Source organism: Mauremys reevesii, linkage group 25 (genome assembly GCF_016161935.1).
Source record: "Mauremys reevesii isolate NIE-2019 linkage group 25, ASM1616193v1, whole genome shotgun sequence".
In the NCBI taxonomy this organism is placed as follows: Eukaryota; Metazoa; Chordata; order Testudines; family Geoemydidae; genus Mauremys; species Mauremys reevesii.
Window position 1 is genome coordinate 668041 of NC_052647.1, and position 26439 is coordinate 694479.

Consider the following 26439-nt stretch of genomic DNA (forward strand, 5'->3'; position numbering starts at 1 on the left):
AATTATCTCTTGGGAACACATCTTGTGGGTGTATTTTTGTGTGTGTGTGTTGGGTCCTTTTTGTGTGCATGGACCTCTCTGAGCAGGTGTACACTGCTCTGTGTATTTCTGCTTCTATGTGCATGCATCCACACGTACCTGTCCATGTGTGTGGTTAACATGTTGGTCCATGTGGATGCATGTGTGTCAGTGTGGGGTGTCTCTGAGTGTGTGCATCTGTGTTCTTGAGGAGGGGATATCTGTGTCATTGTATGTTCATCCATAGATTCAAACCCCACAACTGGAGCAGGGTTGGGGCATGACAGCTGTATACTGACGTTGTTTTGGAACCCAAAGTTTTGTGTGGATAAAGGGTATGTCTGCCCTGCATGTGCAGGTGTGATTGTAATGAGGGTAGCTGTACTAACTTTAATCTAGCTCGCATGGGTAAAAAGTGGAGAAGACGTGGCAGTGTGGGCTTCAGTGCAGGCCAGCCACCTCAGTACAAGTTCACCAGGGACCCTGTGTAGCTACTGGGGCAGCTGGCCTGTGCTGAAGTTCATGCCACCACATCTTCACTACTCTTGATACCAATGCTAGCTAGATTAAAGTTAGCGTGGATATGTCTACCCCCGCTACAATCACACCTTCACTCGCAGTGTAGACATACCCAAAGGGAAGCATAGTGCATCTGCCTGTGTACACGCGTGTGTGCATGACTGTGCCTGTGCATGCCAGAACTTATGTATAGTGCTTTGTGTTCTTCCTATGGCAGCCCACAGCTTTGTCCACATGTTGTAATCTGTACTCAGTACGCTGTGTCCAGCCATCTCCCCAATACTCCCTGTCCCTCTGTCCCAATCTATGTCTGTCTATTCCAGGCTCTGTGTCCCCCTTTACGTTCCTTTTGGTTTGTTTGTTTTCTATCTATCTGTCTATCTAGAGATGTGTTAAAAGACCATTGTTTGCAAAATCAAGCATTCCAAAATTAGGAAATGCCAGAATTAATCAAAGATTTACAGATTTAAGGCCACAAGGGACCATTATGAACTTCTTATCTGACCTCTTGCACAATCCAGGCTAGAGAACCTCACCCACTAATTTCTGCATCAAAACCATGACATCTGATTGAGCTAGAGCATAGCTTTTAAAAAGACATCCACTCTTGATTCAAAGACACCAAGAGATGGAGAATCCACCACACTCCTAGATAAGTTGTTCCAATGGTCAGTTATCCATATTGTTAAAAACAGGTGTCCTATTTCTCATCTGAATTTGTCTGGAAGTTGAAGCCAGACATTGAGCCCTCTGCAGTCAGAAATCTTCTCCCTGTGTAGGTATTTATAGACCACGATCAAATCTATCCTGCTCTTGGATAAACTACATAGATTGAGCTATTTTAATCCCTCTCTGGGAGGCAGGTTTTCTAGACTTTGACTTGTTCTTGTAGCCCTTCTCTGATCCCTTTCCAGTTTGTCAACACACCAGGCCTGGATGCAGTATACCGGCTGTCAAGCTGTCTGGAGTGGCTCACGACCGTGAGTGCTAACCTCAAGGCAGACTGTCTAGGAACAGGGCACAAACTCCAAACTGGTTGTATGTTCTATAATTAGATTTCACCAACCAAGTAACAAGTATGAACTCCTAAAACACTGTAACAGCCTTAACATGGTATCACAGACAGTTCCCTTGGGCACTCCGATCTATCTTGCCACCTAAGCAAGGTTATCTTTATGATAGATGGTCCCTTACACCAAAAATCTCAACAATATTTTGTTTACTCTCAGTCCCAAAGGACCAGTCACTTACCCCAGGTCAACTACTTCAGATCTCAAACCAAAGACAATGTTTGTAGCCAATCCTATAATAAACTATCTAAAGATTTATTAACTAGGAAAAAGAAGTGAGTTACGGTAGAAGAACAGAGTTATAAATACCAGAGTTACGAACTGACCAGTCAACCACACACCTCATTTGGAACTGGAAGTATTCAATCAGGCAGCAGCAGAGAGAGAGAGAAAAAGCAAATACAGTACAATACTGTGATAAATATAAACTATTGAAAAAAAAGGGAAAGCAGCATTTTTCTTCTGCATAGTAAAGTTTCAAAGCTGTCTTAAGTCAATGTTCAGTTGTAAACTTTTTAGAGAACAGCCATCACGTTTTGTTCAGTGTTACGAACATTTCAGAGTTATGAACAACCTCCGTTCCTGAGGTGTTTGTAACTCTGAGGTTCTACTGTGTTTACAAGGTTAAACCAGGTAAACCAAACATACACACACAAATGAGATACAGCCTTAGGTTTCAAAAAGTGATAGAAACTTCTATAGTAAGCAAAATTCCATATGTTCTTTAGGGGTAAACTAGGCAAAACAGCAGGGGGTGAGGGGGTGTCTTTTGATTATGCGTAGTGATTCTTGCCCCTTTAGAATCCAAGCAGCAAAAAGAATCTAGTTTGTCCTTGTCGTGGATTTTCATACCCTTCTCCCCAGAGTCCAAGCTGATGAGACAAGTTCATGCACAGGTCTCCTCTTCCTGGACAGGAAGAGGAATGCAATTAACAAAGTCTTTGTTCTTTGATGTCTCTCAATGACTTATTTGGTTTCAAAGGCCTTCTCTTTGGCCAGGACCTAACATCTTCTGTAGGAAGCCAGTATTTGTATTAGAGAAGGCATTGCTCCTGTTTGATTTGTTGCACAGGTTTACACTGCAAACACTCAATATAACTTTATACAATGGGCTACAGAGGTTTATAAGTGAGATCAATAAATTCAGTGTCCTACAAGTATTTCATCAATCTAAATACTAAAAAAACTTCTCAACTTAACATCTATTCTAATAATGCTAACACACATGTAAGCCTGCCTGGTTTCCAGCTATGCATTTGTCAGTGTTCAGTGAGGTCTGGGCCTTGGCATGAGCTGGTACCGTGTCTGCCAGCATCACAAATGCATGGTCTCGCTAGTACTATATGCAGAAGTAATACCCATGCTATGCTTGATATTCCTGTTTATACATCCAAGTATTGCGTTTGCTCTCCTAGGCACATCATTGCACTAGGAGCATATGTTATCCACCATGATACTTTACTGCAGCCACCTTCTGTGGATGCATTGTGATGTAGCTTTTAATTACATGATCACAGACTATTTTACTCCTGCAAGGATCATCATCAGGATCTGAACCCAGATCCATAATACAAACCTCGACCACGTGAGACAAAGACATAAGTAGGCTGTTAGCCTCCGTGTGCCCAACCCACTGGAATGGGACATGATACACACTTTGCCAGCAGCAGAGTGTTGGGTGTCAGGAGTCCTGGGTTATATTCCCAGTTCTGCAATAGGACTATGGTTAAGGACTTGACTGCACTATAAAGTTGTACTGTGTTACCCATTTCAGTATAACCCCTTGAGAGTAGATGCAGTTATATCAGTATGAAGGTGTTTTATATTGAGATAGCTGTTCCTATACAGGAAGGGGAATAACATATCAGTATAAGGCATATTTGTCTTGGTATAACTGCGTTTGCACAAGGGTTGTGCCACTATAACTATTCTGGTAAAAAAGCTATGCCCCTAACCAACATAATTTTACCACTAAACATTTTACATGTAGGCCTTAGTGTTGACAGCAGTGACTATAGACAGGACAAGCAAGTTTTTGGAGTTTTGGAGAACTAGGTGTGATTTTTATACTGATTAAGTTGAATTGGAACTGGTGCAACCTCATGTGTGGACACACATTGCTTTAAGCATGGCTCATCTTGGCTTAGCTTGTGCCAATTTAAGCTAAACCGATACCATTAATTTTAAATTGATATAAGAGAGTCCATGCACAAAAGTTGCATCAGTTTAACTAAACTGATATGTTAAAACAGAGCAACTTCTGTGTGCAGACACGCACCGAAGGGCTGAGGAGGTGCATTTGCCATATTAAAGTCCCGAGTTCTAGTCTCTGCTCTGCCTTACCTGTAAAAGAGGGGATTAATGCTTGCCCATCTCATAGGGAGGGATATGAAGTCCTGTTCAGTAAGAAGGGTTGGTATGTGTGCAGAAATATCAATGGTAGAAGAGGTGAGAATCAAATTCATGGTTTCATATATCTCACCTCAGTGTACTATTCCCCCAGGACATTCTGTGGGTCTCTCTCTTGCAGACCTTTTGCCCAACAGTCTCCTGAAAAATTAGGACTTTTGCTGCCCCAGAGATCAGCAGGCTAGGACCATCTGAGTGTAGGGACTGCAGGACAACTGTAATGTCAGCACTGGGCTTTCTGTGCCCTCCCAGTTCTCTTACCCTTCTCTGCCTCCCACCAGGAGGAGGAAGCACTTGGCTTCCCCTTCTTCTGCAGGACCCATAGGGACAGCAATCCAGGAGCAGGAACAGAGAAGGGTTTGCTCCAGGAGGCAGTTTCTGAATTGTTTTCATGCCAGTGACAGCACAAGGAAAGAGTGCTGAAGGCAAAACAATCCCCACAGTTTGGCCCCTGGAGTGTGGTGGGTTCGAGTGGCACCCGTACCCACATGGTAGATGTTAATAGGAGAAATACCTTAAGCAGCTAACTTCTGATGTCCTGCCCAATCCGATTTTTTTTAAAGGAATTATTTACAGAAGTTGCTTAAAGCTGAGCAGCATGTTGCTGATCTTCTTAGCGTATTGACAATGTGCCTCAGGTGGCACATGACCAGGATTCATCACCGAATTTGGTCTGCTGGTTGGATCATTAGTTTTCCTGGCTTGGGCCAGTACTGATGGGGAGTGTGACATGAACGAGAGCTGTTTTATTTGCTGCAGAGAATGACAGCTCCTCTGGGATGATTCCACTGCAGCTTGGGCTCAGGACCCAGTTGTAGACATTGGAATGTTGCAGGCCAGAGGAATCAGCCTGTGAGGGGAGGATTTATAGCACTGCAGACGCCACGCTGCCTGGCAGCTCCCAGTGGTAGGAGCACACAATCCCCAGCGGCTGCCAGAGGCTTTTGTTCCTCTCAGGTTTGTTTTTGTTTATGAAAAAAATTGCCGGCAATTATTTCTTTATCTGGACGCAAACCCTGTTGGTATTTTCAAAGGAAATAAACAATTTCCAGTCACTCAGGTGGTGACATTTGCAAAATATCCTGTGGTCCTGCACAGTCTTTCCAGGAAGTCATTCCATCTGAGTTTCTGTGATTAGAGTAGCAAGCAGCGGGTTTGTGGAGGACAATAGGCATGTGTGTCATTGAAGGCTTTCAGCGCAGATTCTCCATGTCAGAGCTGCTATTCTGAGTGTACAGTGTTCATTATTAAATGGCTTTTGATGATAAATGCTCAAGAATCCACAGAAATGCCCCATTTAAAATGATTTATGGCCTGATAAGAAAATCATATTGGTAAGGAGCTCACTCCATAGTCACTGAAATCACAAATCTCGCTGTTACTTGTGGCTTCAGGCAGTCCAGAGGGTTTGCTAGTGGCAACTGGGGCTGTAGGTTCAGGATGCAGAACCCAGCTAAGCATTGGAGATGGTGGTTTCTACAACTGCTTCTGCAGTCAGCAGGGGGAGCTCAGCTTAGGCATCTAAAGATGGCCTATTAAAGAGGCAAGCAGCCAATTTTCAACTTGCAGCCAAGTCAGTTTCAAAAGCTGAGCTCAGCCTCAGAGCAGCTCCATGACTTTCCCCAGCCCATTGTTGTGGTTTTACAATCACATTTTCCTGTTTTTAAAACAAATGTTTTTCTCTCCCTTGTGGCTGTGTGAAAGACCCACACAAGCTAGACGGGAAGCTGTCTCTAGAAGGGAAAGAGTGAGACTGACTCCGCCCAGGGGCTGCCAAGCATGCAGTAAACAGACTGACAAAAATATTCCTTTCCTCTAATTGGTTTTGGGGTTGTGCAGTCTGAGGGCTTGCTTCTAAGAATAATAGGTTAAAATATTTCAGACAGAAGTGTGATTTTTTTTAACTTGATGGTTCTTCTTTAATGTAACCACATCTGCAGGGTGAGCAAAGGGACTGACAGGTATTTTGGTAGGTCCTATTAAAATACTGGTTATTTAAAAAATATTCTGTGCTCTTGAGTGGCATTTAATTTAAAAAAACACAACCACAAGTAATTTGGGCTCTTGGGAAAATACTCTGGCTGATCCTAGTTAATGTTGCTGACATTTTGGAGCTATGAATCTTAAGCTCCAGTGTTGCAGTTGAATCCACACATAGGATTGTGCCCACACACAATGCAGGATCAGGGTCCTGGGAAAACGAGATAGAAGGTTCTATTATGAGAGAATCCACCTAGCTCATCTGTGCAAGATTGGTCCTTATATTCTGTTGCTTAGTGGAGTTCCAAGGGTCTCAGTCTGAATTCTGAATGGCTTTTACTTCAGTGTTTAATTTTACGTGTGTGTGTGTGTGTGTGTGTGTTTTAGTGTTTTAATACACAACAGTTGGCTGGAGGTGCTTTCTCAACTCTGGGGCCATACCCTTAACTCTACCACTAACACATCACAGTTCACCATCATTATTTTTTTTGTTCTAATAAATCAAAGAGACTGGTTCCTATTTTGATACATTTTTATGCTTTATAACTGAAAAATAAATTTGGCAATATTTTGGTCCACAATGATGCATCTGCTGCTCTGATGTTTGCTGTTCAGTAAAAACCAGCCTCTGGCTGCTACTCCACCAAACAGGATCATCTAGCATCTACCTTGTTTCCTATCTCAATAGTTACATGGACCCCAATGGCTGCACTATCTGAGCCTGGTGAGTTTATTAAAAGAAAAGTCACAATGGACCTTGCTCCCATTTAACTTGGACGTCAGCCACATAGTGATAAGTAGAATGGAAGCCTCTACTTGTTCCAACTGAATTTAGCTATTGCTGTGGCTGGATGGCACCATCTGCTGATCTGACATTAGCTCTCCCAGATTATGGAGAGTCAGACTGGTTAACCTGCTAAGAAGAACTCTGAGTGCTGCAGGAATTAGCCTGAGGATCTCAGTAGGGGGTGGGTTCTCTTCTAAGTCAGTGCTGGCCCTAGTGCTCCAACATGTCTCTAGGGGGCACTGTGCTGCAGGAACTGGTGGGAATCTTCTGTAAAGCACTGGTTCTCAACCTGTGGTCCCTGGACCCACTATGTCTAAGGCAGTGGTTCTCAATCACGGACACGTACCTCTGGGGGTACACAGAAGTCTTCCAAGGGGTACATCAACTCATCTAGATATTTGCCTTGTTTTACAACAGTCTACATGAAAAACACTAGCGAAGCCAGGACAAACTAAAAGTTTATACTGATCTATATACCAAAATGTAAGTACAATATTTATATTCCAATTTATTTATTTTATAATTATATGGTAAAAATGAGAAAGCAAGCAATTTTTCAGTACTAGTGTGCTGTGACACTTTGGTATTTTTATGTCTGATTTTGTAAGCAAGTAGTTTTTAAGTGAGGTGAAACTTGGGGTACGCAAGACAAATCAGTAATCTGGAAAGGTTCAGAGCCATTGGTCTATGGGGTCTGAAAAAGACTAGACTGAAAACTGAATGAACAGGATTCCATTATATATACACAATCGATTTCCAAAGGTTCTGCACCTCCATTTGAAAGTGTTTAGGGGTCCGCAGATGAAAAAAGGTTGAGAACCACTGCTGCAGAGAGTGCTTTCCCTTCAGACTCAGTGCTAGCCCTAATGCCCAGGGCCGGCTCCAGGCACCAGCTCAGCAATCAGGTGCTTGGGGCAGCCAAGGGGAAGGGGCAGCACGTCGGGTTCTTCAGCAGCAATTCGGTGGCAGGTCCCTCGGCCCCTCTCGGAGGGAAGAGCCTGCCGCCGAATTGCCACTGAAGAAGAAAGTGGCGCGGTGGAGCAGCTGTTGATCGCGATTGTGGCCTTTTTTCTTTTTCTCTTTTTTTTTTTTTTGCTGCTTGGGGTGGCAAAACCCCTGGAGCCAGCCCTGCTAATGCCCCAATGTGATGCTAGAGGAGCTGTGCTGAAGGTAGGGGGCTGGGGCTCAGTGGAGAGCACGGTCTTCTCACAGTCAGTGCTGATCCCAGTACTCCAGCGCAATGCTAGGAGAGCTGGTATAATCTGTGGAATGAGATTAAAAACGTGAAAGCCTGGACTGGGCTTCTGTAGCCTCTAGAGCTGCCTGTTCCCATGGTCCCCTAATGCCCATTAACTCTGTGTGCCAGGGGTAGTTGTTTCCATTGTCCGAATGCTGCTGTCACAGAGAGTGCTGCCCTGAATCCCTGCTCTGAGGCAAGAGAGCAACTTTCCCAGCCCAGCTGGCTGAGCATTGCCCAATGCAGGGTGTGATTCGCTGCTCCGGATTTTCCCATATCACACATCAGCAATAAAATGCATAAAACACTTCTGTGCCCATGTCACAACTCACCCTGCCGCCCACCTGTCTGGTAGATGAGCCAGCCCAGCTGCTGCCTGGGAAAAGTAACCATGTCTTGGGAATGGATCGTAGGCCACCCCAGAAACCTGACCCGAATGTGGGCTGCACCATCCAAAACATCCAATCCTATCTACAGAGAAAAAGGGGAGCCCTCTGCTCCCTAAGAGAAAAGGGGGCCGTCAAGCAGAGCTAGGTGTGTTCATCTGCCTGAGCTGGTAACTACATCTCTCAGCTGTAGTGAAGACATGACCACAGAGTGAGGGTTTGTCTGCACTTGAAATGCTACAGCTGCACCGTTGTAGCGCTTCAGCGCAGATCCAACCTATGCCAATGGGAGGGGTTCGCTAGTTGGTGTAAGTAACCCACCTCCTCATGAGGCAGTAGCTAGATTGATGGATGAATTCTTCTACACTGGGGGTTAGGTCAACTTAACTATGCTGCTCAGGGGTGTGTATTTTTCACACCACTGAGCAATGTAGTTAAGCCAACTTAATTTTCTAATGTAGACCAGGCCTGAGAGAGATACTCCCAGTCTGCAAGAGTTTACAGTCTAAGAGGCCGTTTACACTGCAGCTGGAGGTGGGATTGCAGCTGTAATTTACCTGGGCCTGGCCTATCCTCGGAAATTAGGTTGGTGTATATGTCGCTTAGGGGTGTGAAAAATCCACACCTCTGAGCAACACAGTTAAACCAACCTAATCCTCGGTGTTGACAGTGCTAAGTTGATGGGAGAATTCTCCTCTCAACCCAGCCACTGCCTCTCAGGGAGGTGGAGTACCTAGACCGATCGGAGAACCCTTCCCCCCGGCGTAGGTACTGTCTTCACTGGAGTGCTACAGCAGTGCCATTGCAGCATTGTAAGTGCTAAAATTGGAGTAAAGGAGCAGCATGGAGCCTGGCTGGTACGGATCCAGGGTTCCAAGCAGCTTGTACAGCCCATGCTGATGTCCGTGCCATGGCATCTTCATTGCGATTTTTAGCCACACTAGCTAGATTAAAGCTACCGTAGATATCTCTATCAGAGCTGCAATCCTATCTCTGAGTGCAGTGCAGACATCCCCTAAAACCACCCAGACTGAGGCTGGGAGGGAGGGATAAGACCCCCACCCAGAGTGAGTGAACATTGTCTTCATGTCACCATGTTTCTCAGAATGTCTTTGTTGTTTGTTTGTGAGGTTTATGGAAGGGGATTGCAAACCAGGCAGGAGGGAGCAGTGACACTTAAGGGAGGAAGCAAAGGGGAGAGGGGACAGGGAGGAATAGGGCAGTGGCGTGAGGTTGCAATGAAGACCAACGGGGGCTGGAGTGAACAGCCAGTCAGCACAAGGGAGAGCATGATAAGCGTGAACAGGAGTCAGTACAGAATCATCACTGTACAAGGTCCCTGCTACTGCTGCATATGTTCTGCCCGCTGTAGTGTGCGCTCTTGCTCACTGGCTCTCGCTCGCTCTCTGTGTTGCACACTCCTGCAGTGCCTAAGCACCATCTGTTATAGATGCTGTGTGCCAGGACATTGCCATTGTGGGTGCCGCTCGCCTGATGCTCCCAGCGTGGTGCTAGCCCCTTACTCAGAGCACCCAGTTCTTGCTATGTGGGTCACAGAGTGCCAGGTATGAGACCAGACACTGTGATGGGGCCCAGGTTGCCTGGCTCCCTGGTGCACCAAGTAGAACACAGCACTCAGTTGTGCCCCAGGGCACCCCATGCCCAGCAGCAGCACTGAGGCTGCTCAGACCTTCTAGGCACAGTGCCATGAAAGATGCTGGGGATATTTCCCTTCCCAAGGCATTGCCACTGAGTACAGATTAGGAAAGGCCTGTCGTGGGAAGGCTGGCAGAGCCCCAGCGGCAGAGGCCCCTGCCAAGTGCAGCTCTATAAAACAGGGTGGGCGCAGGTGTCATGAGATGCTGTCCCCTGGGGAACAGCTCTCCTCTGACTGAATCTGCCCCTGGGGAGCAGGGGAAACACCCCACGCTCTTGCTGCACAGTCACCTCCCATTCTGGGCTTTGCCTTTCCTGCCTCTCACACCGGCAAGTGGGTGAGGAGGCTCCTGGGAGCTGCAGCATGAGTGTGAGTCAGAGCAGGGCCCTGAATCAGCCCCACATGTGCTCTTGGCAGAGTGGAGGGTTTGGCAGCTGGGGGGCGAAGAATGAAGAAGGGTGTGTGGGGACCAGGCTGCTGGTCTCTGTGAATGCTCCAAGCTGAGGGGCACAGAGGATATATGGCACTGCCAGGAGGTGGTGCTGAGAGAATGGGGTCCCTAGTCACACCAAACCCTGCAGTGCTGGCCTGGATCCATTATCTGTATTTCAGGGGCAGCTGAGCTCCCCTCTTTGACACCTCAGGGTCTCTTCACCATCATTGTGCCCTGGGCTCACTCCCCAAGCTCTTGCACCTTGCGGCTGCATGTAATTGCCCAGTGTGCTCCTTCAGGCAACTGCTGTGTTCTGCTGCAGGCTACTGCAGAATGTGCAAGTTCCATCTCCAGAGCAGCTGCATTTCAGAAGTGGGCAATGGATCCTGCCAATCAGGGGTGCCTGAGAGCACCCTATGGTTAGGGTTGCCAACTCTGACTGAAGCTATTCCAGGAGATTTTTTCCCCCGACATGACAATGTCATTTTCTGAAAATATCCTATTAAAATCTCCCAGATTACTTTCAATAGTTACTGGGAGATTGATGCTGATTCTGGGAAACTCCAGGCCAATCCTGGAGGGTTGTCAACCCTACCCAGGGACGGCTCCAGGCACCAGCACGCCAAGTGCGTGCCTGGGGTGGCAAGCCAGGGGGTGCTCTGCCGGTCACCGCGAGGGCGGCAGGCAGGTTGCCTTCGGCAGCATGCCTGCGGATGGTCCGCTGGTCCCGCGGCTTCGGCAGACCTCCTGCAGGCGTGCCGCCGAATCCGCGGGACCGGGGACCTCCCACAAGCAAGCCGCCGAAGGCAGCCTGCCTGCTGTGCTTGGGGTGGCAAAATACCTAGAGCCACCCCTGACCCTACCTATAGTGCAGAAGGCTAAACTACAGCCCTCTGCACTGGAATGACAGTGGGTGCCCTTAGCCTTATTCCCACCTTTACTGGATGCCTCTGGCTCACTGTGCTGCCTTTGGAAAGCCATATGAGTGGGCTCTGGCTGAGCCCTCTGCTGCCTGAACATCCTGCTGCTCAGTCAAGATTTGGGTGGGGAATCCCAGTCCTGTGGGCTGGTGTCTCCTCAGACTAACTACCAAACAAGACCTTAATCCCCTTTCCCTCCTTCAGCTTCAGCTCCAATTTCCCCTGAACTTCTGGGCTGGCTGTAGAAATGCTGCAGGGAGCACCCTTGCTGGGTTAATCGTGGGGAGTTTGGACCAGCCAAGCCAGCTCTGGCTTTTCTTTCTTCCTGTGTTTGCAGCCTGGTGATTGCACAACATGCGGGGGTGAATCAGGTTCATCTCCCCAGATCAAAATAGAACATTTCTTTCACAACTGAGCCATGAGTATTCTACACTCAGTGCGCAAGCCTGGTCTCTGCAATAAATAGTCCGTGGGGTCTAGCAATGACCGTAAATGCAGAGAATCCTTTTATCTTGGCTTGAGGAACTGGTGCATTCTGAAATCAATGCTGGACTCAACTGGCTTGGCTTCCAGAAGCATTTGAATGGCTTGGCTCATCTAATGGAGGGTGGATCTGAGTGGAACCTTCCCACCTCCTCCATGAGTCTTTAGATGCCAGATCTTAGCTGTGTGGCTATCAGCAGATCAGGATTACTGGCAGAGAAGGAGGTGCTCAGATACTGCTGTGATGAGCAAGGCATAGATAGATTAGATAGATAGATAGGTGTTTTAGAGAGAGAATGGGAGGGAGAGGTATGTTGGTGAGGAACCATTATCCTTGCGCATATGCCAGTGCAATGCTGGCTGCCCAGCTTTGCCCCTAGGCTGCAAGGTGATTCGCTTTTCAGGAAACATGTTTCTGAGCCCCACATTCATCCCCCACTGAAATGGACAGAATGCCATCAGGCTTGAATTTGCCACTTGGACCTGGACTTGCCCTTCCCACTCTGGCCCCTCCTTTTACCTTTAAATGCACAAGTATTTTGCTCTTGATGGAATGTCTCAGCCATGAATGCTGTGCAGAGAGGGAATTAAGTCTGGTCTTTATTGCCCTACTGCTGGGATGTGTTTGGGGTTCATCTGACAAGCCCTTGGGAGACAAGCAGGAGAGCAGACATGCCACGTGTTCTGAGAACTCCAAGATTCTGACCAGAGTTGGCTGGAATATTTTGGATTTTCATAATGTCAAAAAAATCACTACAAATTTCAAAACCCTTCACCAAATTGTCACAATTTTCCAACCAGCTCCAATTCCGCCATTGTCTATCAAGCCACCAGGCTGCAAGACTGACACTGGCTTCCTCTGAGATACAGCCTTAGGTTAGAGTATGTTCTACTTCTAGGAGAATATGAGTTCCCCTGTGTATGCTTCTTGTTGTGCCAACTCCAGAAATGTTCCACACACTGGGGGATTGGATTCTGTGTCACTTCCACAAGCATCAGGAGATTGGTGGAGGCACGCTCTTTGGGAGCTGGGGATGATGCTTCAGATTCGGGTGGAGCTCCCCATTCTGGATCCACCACCAAACTGGATCCTTTCATGACATTTTTCAGGGAATGACTGCCCAGAAGGAAGTAGCCTTGCTGAGAAACTGGAGGAATTTACAGCAGCTTTGAGTGGCATCTGAGGATCCCCCAAGGTGCCTTCTGAAATTTAACATAAGACTATGAGGCCTGCAGCTGTCTGAAAGATTGGGGTGGGCAGGTTGGAGGAGGACAGAAGGATAGATTGAGGGAACTTAAGCGGGGTGAAAAAATTAAGGCATCCCCCCCCCCCCCCAACCACATACACAAAAACATCCCAATGGAGACATGACCTGCCTTTGATCTGCTCCACCTTAGTAATATGCAAGTTCTGCTTGGAAAGGGGTCTGCTGGGACTTACATTGTGTAGTTATTGACTGGTCTTAGAAGGAGCTGTTGGTCATAAAAATGTTACCAGGGTGATTTTTCTGTTGTTTGGGGCTCAGGGAGTGAGTTAACATTACCATCAGTGAAAAAGTAGGTCAGGAGAACTAATTGCTCCAGACAGACTCAGCTCCTCAAGGCAACTGCTAGTTCCCATGGCTGAGGAAAGGTCTGACTGAAAATACAAACCAAGCAACTGTGCTAACTGTAGCCCAGGTAATTCCCAGTACCCTGCCTTACAACTCTTTGTGCATATCCCATTCAGGTTACTGTGAGAATGGGCTCATGCATTAACCAACCAGGTCAGGGCAGGTCATCCTGCCTTCAGAATGTTGTTTTATTTTCCCATTGTTTGCCCTCCCCCAGAAATGACTCAGAGGCCTCTCTGACCCTTCTCTCGCACACTAGCCTGGTCCCACTGTAGCAATTGCATTTGAGGGCTTTACTGTAACTCTTATCAGACAATGGGACAGGATTCACTTGCAACCACTGTAAATGAGTAGGAGTTCTAGTTATGTGTTGGATCCCAAATCAGCAAAGCATTTCAGCACATGCTTCATAACTGTAAATTAGCAAAGAAAACTTGTTTTCAAGTTCAGCCAAAACCTCAGACTGTATTGCTAACCTGTGCTGATCTGGATCCCTAACCAGCACCACAGGGAAAAGGCCCCCTCTACCAATGCCCCTTCCATAAGACTTTCTGCCAGGGATGTGAAAAAAGGAATTGTGAGTAAAGGAAATTCTTGGGAGTCTGAAAAAAAATAGAGCGGGCAGAAGGATCTGATTGACCGAGGAGAAGGATGGGGCATACGAGAGGGAGAAGGGAGACTGCATGAGGATTGAATTAATGTCTGCAGTTTCAGCCAGTGCTGGTAGATGAGTATAAACAATGCCAAGCCATTCTTCCGCAGGTTGCTGAAAGTAGTTGTCTGGTAAATGGGGTTTGAAGACGTATCCATGTGTGTGTGGGTATATGTACGTGGGGATGTCTACACTGCAATCAGGTCAAGTGATTGCAGCACATGTAGACATATTCCACTAGCTTTGATAGAGCCAGTTCACTAAAAATAGCAATGAAGCTACAGTGTCACAGGCAGCGGCTTGGGCCAGCGTCTGCAGTACATACTCAGGGTCCCGGAGAGGATTGTACTTAGGCAGCTAGCTCATGTGTCTGCCCGTGCTGCCAGGGCAACACTGCTATTTTTAGTGTGCTGGCTGAATCAAAGCTAGAGAGGGTATGTCTACATGTGCTGCAGTCACACCTCCATTGCATTCTCAGCCTACCGTGTGTGTGGGTCCGTGCATGCACATGTAGCTTCCCATATTCTGCTCTTACTGTAGGAAGGAGCTCACAGAATAATCATCAGTAAAGTCGAAGCAGTTAGACTTGTTGCCAGCCTTGCTGCAAGCAGGAATGGAGGATATTGCAGCAAAGGGTGAAAGGCAGTATTGGCCAAGCGCGCTCTGGTGCAGAGCTTTGTTCTGTGTCTTAAAATGTTTTCTTCTTAGGAAAGGAGAAGTGTGACTGAGTGGCTACAGAAACCCCCTGGCTTGGGTTTCCTGGAAATGCAGCTGTTTGAATGTAAAGAGGAGCCACTCTCAGTAAATGTCAATCAGGATTGTTCACTGTACACTCAGAGAGATCTAGCAGGGAGTTTTAGACACATTGACAGGGAGATTTTTATCCTTTTGTTGTCTGGCCACACCCTATATCAGTGTATTTATTTATTTTACATCTCAAGGTCCCAGTCTTGTATTGGGAGCTGCTATCACAGACCCCTGCATCCATTAAGACTCTAATTGACTTCAGGAAAAGCTGAGGTGCTTGTGATTTTTGCCCTTACCAAAAATGGCATCGTTTTCAATGGGCTTGAAGCCAGAGTGCCCTCAGCTATGATGGCCACTGTGTATTTATCATCTGTGGCCCTAGTAGGAGAAAGTGAGGGATGGATGAATAAAGAGGTACAGTGAATGAAACTAGGGATTAGGGGAAAATTGTGAGGTCAGGCTGGGAGACTGTGGGTGTAGAGAAATGTGGTGATCGGCAGAGAGATGGAAGTCAATGTTGACAAATGCAAAGTAATGTATACTGATCCAGGGAGAGAATAACTTGAACTATTCATACATCCAACTGGATTCTAAACTAGCTGTAGCAATCAGCACAAAGACCTGGCCATCACTGTAGACAGTCCCTGGAGAGCGCTGCTCAATGTGCAGCTGTGATCTGAAAATCAAACAAGATTTTAGGATGCATAAGTCATGGGACAGAGAATAATTCTGGGAATATTATAGTGTCTCTGTATAAATCAATGGGATGCCCACACCTTGATGCTGTGCAGTTCTGATCATATAACACAAGTACAAGGGGAAATTCAAGGGAATTAAAAGTGAGTAAATATAAAAAGAATCTAAGGAAATACTTCTACTGTGCCCAGTTTGTCTATGGTACTCACTGACATAAGGTATCACTGAGGCCAAGAGGTTGGCAGGATTTTAAAAAGGATTGGCCATTGATACAAGAAGAACATCCAGATTATAATGCTGTAGTAAGGCAGTGGTACCAACCAGGGCCGCCCGGGGGGGGCAAGTGGGGCAATTTACCCCAGGCCCAGCAGGGGCCCCCATGAGAGTTTTTCGGGGCCCTTGGAGCGGGGTCCTTCACTCGCTCTGGGGGTCCCGGAAAACTCTCACGGGGCCTGGGCCCCCGGAGCTTCTTCACTCCCGGTCTTCACTGGTGGGGGGTCCTTCCTCTCCGGGATAGAAGGACACCCCCCCCCCCGCTGCCGAATTACAGCCGAAGAGGGACCCGCCGCCGGAGTGCAGCCGGATCTTCGGCGGTAATTCGGCGGCGGGGGGGTCCTTCCGTTCCGAGACCCGCGGTCGAAGTGCCCCGAAGACCCGCGTTAGGGGCTGCACTTCGGCGGCGGGTCCCGCTTTGGCGGTAATTCGGCGGAGGGGGGTCCCCACCGTGGGTCTTTGGGGCACTTTGGCAGCGGGTCCCGGAACAGAAGGGCCCCCCGCTGCCGACTTACCGCCAAAGTGGGGCCCCCCGCTGCCGAAGACCCCGGGCCCCCGGAATCCTCTGGGCGGCCCTGGTACCAACTCACAATTTCATCACACCTCATGATATTTGGGGTGTTTTTTGTAAAGCCCCAGCTTCCAGAGTCATGGGTTTACATGAGAATCCCGGTTTTAGGTTTTTTTAAAGTAAATTTTTGGCCCTAAAATAGGAACCCTAGAGGCACAAAAAACAATCAGTAAATTAAAAGAACCCCAAATGTATTTTTTTTTAATCTCATGATTTTAAAACCAACCTTATGATTTTTTGGGGCCTCACTCTTGATTGCACTTGGGATTGTCAACACCGGTAAAGGATTAAAAAGAAAAGCAAGGGTTTGGGAAGGGAGATAAATCCTCCTGAGTCAGGGCATAAGCCAACCTCCGACCAGTGGAAGACTTTTCTTTGAGCAGGGCTTCTTACACTTCCCTCCAAAGTTGGTGGTGCCAGCTGCTGCAGGGAGACATGCTATCAAATCAGATGGATCACCAGTCTGCAATTCCTGTCTTCATACCAGGGGCTGGAAGGGAAAGGAATGGGACAGGGCACTGAAGAGAAGGGAGGAATGTAGGGAATGTTGTGGGATAGGGAGGGAGAGGGGGCAGGAGATGGACAAGATAGGCTGGAACAAGGGCAGGAGGCTGAGGGGAGCGGCTTCAGGGAGACAGAAGAGTGTTTGAGATGAGGATGGGGAGGGATAAAATGGCAATTCCTCTATCAGGGATTAGGAGGCAACCCATGGAGAGACCTGCATTTCTGTGGGGGATCTGAAAAAACTGGATGTGATCACACATAGATTGGGAGTGGTGGCCATGGGTGCTGGAACTAGGGTCTCTGGAGGTGCTGCCACACCCTCTGGCTTGAAATGGTTTCAATTATATACAGGATTTACAGTTTGGTTCAGCACCCCCACTATAAAAATTGTTCCAGCACCCCCGTGGCAGCTTCCCCCAAGGGTTAACAACAAACAGGAGGCACCAAAACCCAGCTAGATTGTTCTTCTCTGGGGTTCCAAGCTGGGGCTGGAACAGCACTTGCCATACCAAGTCTCTGTCAATTTCACTCCCCTGGCTAGGTTTGTATCTCTGCCCTCTATCTCGATCCCTGCTTGAGCTAGCCATGGGATGCTATGCTATGGAAGTTTCCCAGGTGGCCCCTTGTGACTTGGGTTCTTTGTACAGAAACCCCAAACAGATGGATTTTCAATGTGCAATACCCACATCATTGTGGACATATAATAACCCATTAATAGCATAAAAAAGACCAATCTATCTAAGGCGCTTCATAACCATGGATCTGAGCACCTCTCAATCAATTACACTTTTATCCTCACAACACCACTGTGAGGCAGGGAAGTGTTAATATCCCCATTTTACAGATGAGGAACTGAGAGACTAAAGGGATGTCTACATTACAGCATCACAGCTATGGCATTGCAGCTGTGGAGGCTGTAGCGTAGATGTTTCCTACATAGACAAAAGAGGTTTTTCCTTTAATGTAGGTAATTAAAGGGTCGGTGCTGGGGCCGGTTTTATTCAATATCTTCATTAACGATCTGGAGGATGGTGTGGACTGCACCCTTAGCAAGTTTGCAGATGACACTAAACTGGGAGGAGTGGTTGATACACTGGAGGGTAGGGATAGGATACAGAGGGACCTAGACAAATTAGAGGATTGGGCCAAAAGAAATCTGATGAGGTTCAACAAGGACAAGTGCAGAGTCCTGCACTTAGGACAGAAGAATCCCATGCACTGCTACAGACTAGGGACTGAATGGCTGGGCAGCAGTTCTGCAGAAAAGGACCTAGGGGTTACGGTGGACGAAAAGCTGAATATGAGTCAACAGTGTGCCCTTGTTGCCAAGAAGGCTAATGGCATTTTGGGTTGTATAAGTAGGGGCATTTCCAGCAGATCGAGGGATGTGATCATTCCCTTCTACTCAGCACTGGTGAGGCCTCATTTGGAGTACTGTGTCCAATTTTGGGCCCCACACTACAAGAAGGATGTGGATAAATTGGAGAGAGTCCAGCGGAGGGCAACAAAAATGATTAGGGGGCTGGAGCACATGACTTATGAGGAGAGGCTGAGGGAACTGGGATTGTTTAGTCTGCAGAAGAGAAGAATGAGGGGGGATTTGATAGCTGCTTTCAACTACCTGAAAGGGGGTTCCAAAGAGGATGGATCTAGACTGTTCTCAGTGGTAGAAGATGACAGAACAAGGAGTAATGGTCTCAAGTTGCAGAGGGGGAGGTTTAGGTTGGACATTAGGAAAAACTTTTTCACTAGTAGGGTGGTGAAGCACTGGAATGGGTTACCTAGGGAGGTGGTGGAATCTCCTTCCTTAGAGGTTTTTAAGGTCAGGCTTGACAAAGCCCTGGCTGGGATGATTTAGTTGGGTTTGGTCCTACTTTGAGCAGGGGGTTGGACTAGAGGACCTCCTGAGGTCCCTTCCAACCCTGAGATTCTATGATTCTAATTCATTTCTGTGAGAGGCAGTACATGGGTTGATGCAGGAATTCTTCTGTTGACCTAACTGCATCTATAGCAGGGATTAGGTTAACCTAACTACTTTGCACAGGGTGTGCAATTTTTCCCATCCCTGAGCAATGTAGCCAGGTCAGCCTATGTTTAGATGGAGACCAGGTCTCAGTAACTCATTCAAAGTCACAAGACATTTGTGGTACAGTAGGAAATTGAACCCACATCTCCTGAGTGCTGGACTAGTACCCTAACCACTGATCTAATACCCCGTCTGACAGAAAACAATGAGAGATGCGTCAAAGGACAATGCTTATGTTACCAATAATGCAATTGACAAGTTTACAGTAGGAATTTATATAAGCATAGCTACATCTCTCAGGGGTGTGAAAAATCCACATCCCTGAAAGATGTGGCTCTACCAACTTAAGCCCCAGTGTAGACAGTGCCAGGTCAACCCAAGAATTCTTCTGTTGATTTAGGTAATCCACCTCCTGAGAGGTAGTAGCTATGTCAACAGGCGAACCTCTCTCGTTGGCATAGATAGAGTCTACACTGGAGTTGTGCCACTCTAGTGTTTCAAGGGTAGCCAAACCCTAAGTAATATCATCCCATGTCCTTACTCTAGTTTGCAATCAGGTTATGCCTTGAAGCATGAGCGTAGACTTGCCAACATTATATTTCAGAAATAAGGGACTGTTTTCTTAGAACCCCACTCCACCGCGCCTTTGTGGCAGGGGTGGGATGGGGTGTCAGAACCTTGACACTCAAGTTCACACACCCATCTCTCTGTGGGCGGATGGTTGCAGCCTAATGGCCTCCTTCCACACAATCACCCCTTGGTCAGGGTAGTGGACCTAATGGCTAGAGTCTGGGTAACTCAGCCCAAACATCTGGGCAGGGTAGACTAATGGCCAGGGTCCATATACATCGCTTCCCGCGTTGAAGCAGTGTGGCCTAATGGCCAGAGTCCATACAATCCCCATGTGGGGGAGTGGTAGGGGGACCTAGGCTCACCCTTTCCACTGGGCCCCGAGCCAGGGCCCTGGTAGGCAAGTTCCCCTTGCCACCAGCTCGGCGGGGATCCACCTGCAACACACCAAGTGTCTGTGTGGCTCTAACGCCGTTTGCCTCTAACGTTCCCCTGGGTCACTTCCTACCATAAATGCTGGGTTCAGGGGGTCCTCCAGTCTGTTCCCCTCCTGTGATGTACTCAGTCTGGGCATCAGGGTGTGCCTCAGCTTGGCTGGCCTCCGGATCCTGGAGCGCAGGCTGTCCCTCCTCGGGAGCTGGCAGCATGCCTCCTTCCCCTCCAGCAGTCAGCCCGACTGAGCAGCTCTGCAGGCTTTTATACCTGCTCTCCAGTTGGAGCATGCCCAGCAGAGCTTCCGGGGCGGGGCTTCCTCTGCTAGGAAGGAAGGGTTAATCCCAGTGGTACCAGCGCAGGGCAACTCTGCCCCATCACTGTAGGATTCACCTACATTCACCAGGAGTGTTTCTTGCTGCTTTTTGCAACCCTCAGCAACTCCTGATCTTGTTGTACAGAGATGAAAAATAAGGGGATGTCCCTTGTAATAAGGAACTGTTGGCCATGCTACGTGACAGTCCTTGAAATCCCATCCTGCCAGTGCTATTCTTCTTCATATTCACAGCCAAAATCTTCATTAACATAGAGCTAAGGTTGTCTTGTGCAGCCTTGTGCTCTTCTGGAATCAGGAGGCTAAACTTAAACCTCTGCAAATCAGCAAATAAAGAGTTAATATATATCCCATATAACATTAACTCTGCCCCCCAGAGCTGGCAATAGGTCCAGGAGCCAAACAAAACCTGACCTATCCCTAATGACATTTGCCATTTTCGGTGCTGTGTTGTGTCCAGCACAATGCTATACATCCCGATGTGCAGAAAGAATAGCAAATATGCCAGGTGACCAGCTTGGCTTAACAGAGAAGTCTTCGATGAGCTTAAACACAAAAAGGAAGCTTACAAGAAGTGGAAACTTGGAAAGATGACTAGGGAGAAGTATAAAAATATTGCTTGAGCATGCAGGGGTATAATCAGGAAGGCTAAAGCACAATTGGGGTTGCGGCTAGCAAGGGATGTGGAGGGTAAAAAGAAGGGTTACTACAGGTATGTTAGCAACAAGAAAGTGGTCAGGGAAAGTGTGGGCCCCTTACTGAGTAAGTGGGCCTCCCCCACTTACTGAGTGGGGGAGGCAACCTAGTGAAGGATGATGTGGGATAAGCTGAAGTACTCAATGCTTTTTTTGTCTGTCTTCACAGACAAGGTCAGCTCCCAGACTGCTGCACTGGGCAGCATTGTATGGGGAGGAGGTGAGCAGCCCTCAGTGGTGAAAGAACAGGATAAGGGCTATTTTAAAAAGCTGGATATGCACAAGGTGCTGAGGGAGTTGACTGATGTGATTGCAGAGCCATTGGCCATTATCTTTGAAAACTCGTGGCAATCAGGGCAGGTTGACTGGAAAAAGGCAAATATAGTCCCCAGAAAAATCATGGCGCAGGTCCTCAAGGAATCCATTTTGAAGCACTTGGAGGAGAGGAAGGTGATCAGGAACAGTCAACATGGATTCACCAAGGGCAAGTCATGCCTGACCAACCTGATTGCCTTCTATGATGAGATAACTGGCTCTGTGGATATGGGGAAAGTGGTGGACGTGATATACCTTGACTTTAGCAAAGCTTTTGATATGGTCTCCCACAGTATTCTTGCCAGCAAGTTAAAGAAGTATGGATTGGATGAATGGACTATAAGGTGAATAGAAAGCTGGCTAGATCATCGGGCTCAAGGGGTAGTGATGAATGGCTCCATGTCTAGCTGACAGCCGGTATCAAGCGGAGTGCCCCAGGGGTTGATCCTGGAGCCAGTTTTGTTCAACATCAGCAAGTTTGCAGATGATACTAAGCTGTGGGGGAGAGGTAGATATGCTGCAGGGTAGGGATAGGGTCTAGAGTGACCTAGACAAATTGGAGAATTAGGCCAAAAGAAATCTGATGAGGTTCAACAAGGACAAGTGTAGAGTCCTGCACTTAGGAAGGAAGAATCCCATGCACCGCTACAGGCTGGGGACTGACTGGCTAAGCAGCAGTTCTACAGAAAAGGACCTGGGGATTACAGTGGACAAGAAGCTGGATATGAGTCAACAAGTGTGCCCTTGTTGCCAATAAGGCTAATGGAATATTGGGCTGCATTAGTAGGAGCATTGCCAGCAGATCGAGGGAAGTGATTATTCCCCTCTATTCAGCACTGGTGAGGAAACATCTGGAGTATTGTGTTCAGTTTTGGGCTCCCCCACTAGAGAAGTGATGTGGACAGATTGGAGAGAGTCCAGGGGAGGGCAATGAAAATGATTAGGGGGCTGGGGCACATGACTTATGAGGAGAGGCTGAGGGAACTGGGCTTATTTAGTCTGCAGAAGAGAAGAGTGAGGGGGGATTTGATAGCAGCCTTCAACTACCTGAAGGGGAGTCCCAAAGAGGATGGATCTAGGCTGGACTCAGTGGTGGCTGATGACAGAACAAGGAGCAATGGTCTCTAATCGCAGTGGGGGAGGTCTAGGTTGGATACAGTAACTCCTCACTTAGCATTGTCCCGGTTAACGTTGTTTCGTTGCTGATCTATTAGGGAACAAGCTTGTTTAAAGTTGTGCCATGCTCCCTTATAATGTCGTTTGGCAGATGTCTGCTTTGTCCACTGCTTGCAGGATTCTCTGGAAGAGCAGCCCCTCCTTGTGTGGATTAGAACCAGGGGGGCCTACAACCCCCCCATCAGCTCCCCTAAATTCCCTGTAAGATATGTGGCTCGGCAGCTGCCTAGCAGCAGTTCAGCTGTCCCTCCCACCACTTCCCTGCTTCTCCTGCCCTGCCCTCTGCCTTGGGAGCATCTTGCTTGCTGGGGGAGAGGGGTGCTGATATCAGGATGTCCCCCTGCTCCGTACCTCGTCTCCACAAAGCGGAGGAGGGGGACAGGGCTCAAGGACAGAAAGGAGGGAGCTTGCTGGAAGCTGTTACTTCCTGTCTGAACTGGGTGATCTGCTTAAAAGGGCAACATTCTTGAAGTGGCATCAGTGTACTTAAAGGGGCAATGCACATCTCTTTCTCTCACTCATGCATGCACCCCCCCAGCACTTTGGAAAATCAGCACTGTGTAGCCATGCATGTGCTGTCAGAAGGAGGGAGTGGGGCACTCCAGCTGTAGAGCGTGGGCTCATCATCATGTTCAGTTTTTGCAGGAAAGTGTTTGCAGCCACTGCCCTGCATCTATTGTGTTTCCTCCCTCCTGCCTCAATCCATGCTGCCTTGTAGAGTGTGAGGCTACATTAACAGCATATTAACCCTTGAGGGCTCAGCCAAGTGCTAGTTCATCATTTAGCAGCAAGGAACTCCCTGGGAAATAGTACACTCTCTTACTCCGCTACCTCAACCAAGTTTCATAATCATTCATTGCTGTGTACAATATTAAACTGTTTGTTTAAAATTGTATATAATGTCTTTTGTCTGGTGAAAAAAATTCTCTGGAACTTAACCTTCCCATTTACATTAATTCTTATGGGTAAATTGGATTAACTTAACATTGTTTCACATAAAGTTGCATTTTTCAGGAATATAACTACAATGTTAAGTGAGGAGTTACTGTATTAGGAAAAACTGTTTCACTATGAGGGTGGTGAAGCACTGGAATAGGTTACCTAGGGAGGTGGTGGAATCTCCATCCTTAGAGGTTTTTAAGGCCCAGCTTGACAAAGCCCTGGCTGGGATGATTTAGTTGGGGTAGGTCCTGCTTTGAGCAGGGGATTGGACTAGATGACCTCCTGAGGTCTCTTCCAATCCTAATATTCTAGGATTCTCTGATTTTCATGTGTTAGGTGTAGCTGTATGGAACCAGGCATTCATTCCAGCGGCTGCCATCTGAGAAGAGGTTCAGCTGTAGCTACAGGATACCTGCTTTCTGTGCTGTGTTAGGCAGGAAGTCCATTTTGTAGAGGATTCCACTGGGCCCCCTTTGCTCTGAAATCTAAGAATGTATGAATGTGTTGTAAAATGTTTGAATGGCTGCAACTGTCCCTCCAGATGCTGCCATTCCACTAGGGGAACAGATGTCTGCTTCACCCAGTTCTAACGCTCTCTTGAATAGTGTTGAAAGCTCTCCGATTTTATGGTGAGTCTTGCAATATTTGTTTTTTTCTTACAGCCACTTGGAGGCACATGAGAATTTCAATTTTCCTTTTTAAACAGTTGTGGCAAATTGCTGGCACTACTATGATGGGTCTTGCACTCTCTCTTCTTGGGGTGGTGGGTTTCAGGGCACTGTTGCTTGCCCCAGAACTGGGATATTAACTACCCCACTAGTGTCCTAGAGGAGAAGAGTGGAGAGGGACCCGGGCCCACCCTCTACTCCGGGTCGCAGCCCAGGGGCCCTAGGATACTGGTAAACCACTTGAACTAGTGGTTCCTTCCCCTGGGCTACTTCCCTCTCCTGCGCTTCAGCTTGTGGGGCTTCCTGCCTTCACTCTGCACAAGCCAGGTGTCCCTTTACCTGGGGTCTTGGTCTTCTTAGCCCACCACAGCACTTCTGCAAACTTTCCTCTGCTTCCCTCCAAACAACTCTTTGCTCCAACACCCATCCACTCTGCTTCAGCTCCTTTCCCTTGTCTGATTGAAGCAGGGGTTTTTTATCAGGTGACTGACTTCAGGTGCTCTAATTGGCTTCAGATGCTTTAATTAATCTATAGCAAACTTTCTTCCCTCTACTGGGAATAAGGCTCCCTTCTAACACTCTCCTGCTGCTCTCTGGCTATGCTGTATCACACAGTATAATTTCTAGCCCTTGTAGTTGCAGAGGAAAACTTGAACTGTAGCCTGAATGAACTGTAAATGCTCAGAAGCCAGGAGGCAAATAAAACCAACCAACATTTATGAGGTTTTAATCTCATGATTTTGGGGGCCAGACTCCTGATTTGTGAATGGTTGGGATTGGCAACACATTCTCAGTGCCCAGCAGAACTTTGAAATGTACAGTTAAGGTTGCCCAGCACTGGCATGTGCCCTTCCAGAACATGGAGGGTGGCTAAATTCAAACCTCTGAAAACCAGGAAATAAAGAGTTCAGGTAATGTGTCCTACAAGAGGCTCCCACAACCTTCATTCTCCCCTCTTTGAGTGATGCCCCAGCCTGAAGGTTTTGGGCAATGAATTTGCCTTGGTTTTTTGAGGAAGCGGTGATAGTGAGAGGTGCAAGATTAAGGGATCCCTATGGGGGCTCCTGGATATACCTCACTGCCCCACAGCTACTGTCCTCTTCCTGGCTTCTCCATGCCCCCAGTAGGGCTAGAGGGGCCATGGGGAGAAGATGTGTAGGCGATGGGCTCTGGGGAGTGCATCTACCAGCTGGATGCAGGAAAGGGGAAGGGCAGAGAGACCCAAGCCGGATCTACATTAGGAGCCCTTTGCCAGTAACTACACCTTTATGGTATGCTGGCAAAGCACTCCTAGAAGCTGGAAAGGCTGCAGAGGTGAGCAACAAAGATGATGAAAGGGATGGAACACAAGTCATATGAGCAAAGGCTGAAGGAACTGGGTATATTTCATTTGGAAAAGAGGAGATAAGGGGGGGTCATGATAGTGGTATTCAAATATTTGAAAGGCTAACATAAAAAAGATGGAGAAAAGTTGTTTTCTCTTGCCACAGAGGGCAGTACAGGAGGCAATGGGCTCAAACTACAGCATAGCAGATTTAAATTAAATCTCAGGAAAAGCTTCCTAACGTAAGAACCGTAGGACAATGGAACAAACTGCCTCAGGATGTCATGGAAGTTCCTTCACTGGAGGTTTTCCAATAGAGGCTGGATAGCCATTGCTTTTGGATGGTTTAGACCAGGGTGGCAAACTTTTTGGCCCGAGGGCCACATCTGGGAATAGAAATTGTATGGTAGGTCATGAATGCTCACAACATCGGGGTTCGGGTGCAGGGGGGGAGGTGAGGGCTCCGACTGGGGGTGCGGGCTCTGGGGTGGGGCTGGACATGAGGGATTTGGGGTGCAGGAGGGTGCTTCGGGCTGGGATCAAGGGGTTTGGAGGGCAGAAGGGGGATCAGGGCTGGGGCAGGAGGTTGGGGCATGGGGAGAGGCTCAGGGGTCCAGGCTCCAGGCGGCACGTACCTCAAGCGGCTCCCAGAAGCAGTGGCATGTCCCTCCTCCAGCTCCTATGTGGGGGCGCGGACAGGCAGCTCTGCCTGCTGCTCTGTCCGCAGGCACCACTCCTGCAGCTCCCATTGGAGCACCGGAGGGGGCCATTAGAGCGGGGCCATTGGAGCGCATTAGGAGCCGGAGGGGGGCCATGCTGTGGTTTCTGGGAGCCGCGTGGAGTGGCCTCCGACAATGTGCCCCGGCTGGAGTGCCGGAGCGGGGCAAGCCCCAGATCCCACTCCCCAGTGGGAGCTCGAGGGCTGGCTTAAAACGGTTGGTGGGCCGGATCCAGCTGCGGGCCATAGTTTGCCCACCCCTGGTTTAGACACAACAAATCCTG

At 47.9% G+C, this 26439-nt stretch overlaps 1 protein-coding gene across 6 annotated transcripts in view; it reads left to right on the forward strand.

Annotated features, from left to right (window-relative positions):
- Positions 1-26439, forward strand: part of HDAC7 (histone deacetylase 7) — a 258861-nt gene that overhangs the window by 78116 nt on the left and 154306 nt on the right. Inside the window, exon 2 of one of the 6 annotated variants that reach the window (XM_039513892.1) lies at positions 23987-24074. The exons of the other annotated variants lie outside the window; for them this stretch is intronic. The gene's annotated coding sequence lies outside the window, so the exon portion shown is untranslated. The remainder of the gene's footprint in view (positions 1-23986; positions 24075-26439) is intronic. 6 annotated transcript variants of the gene reach the window in all.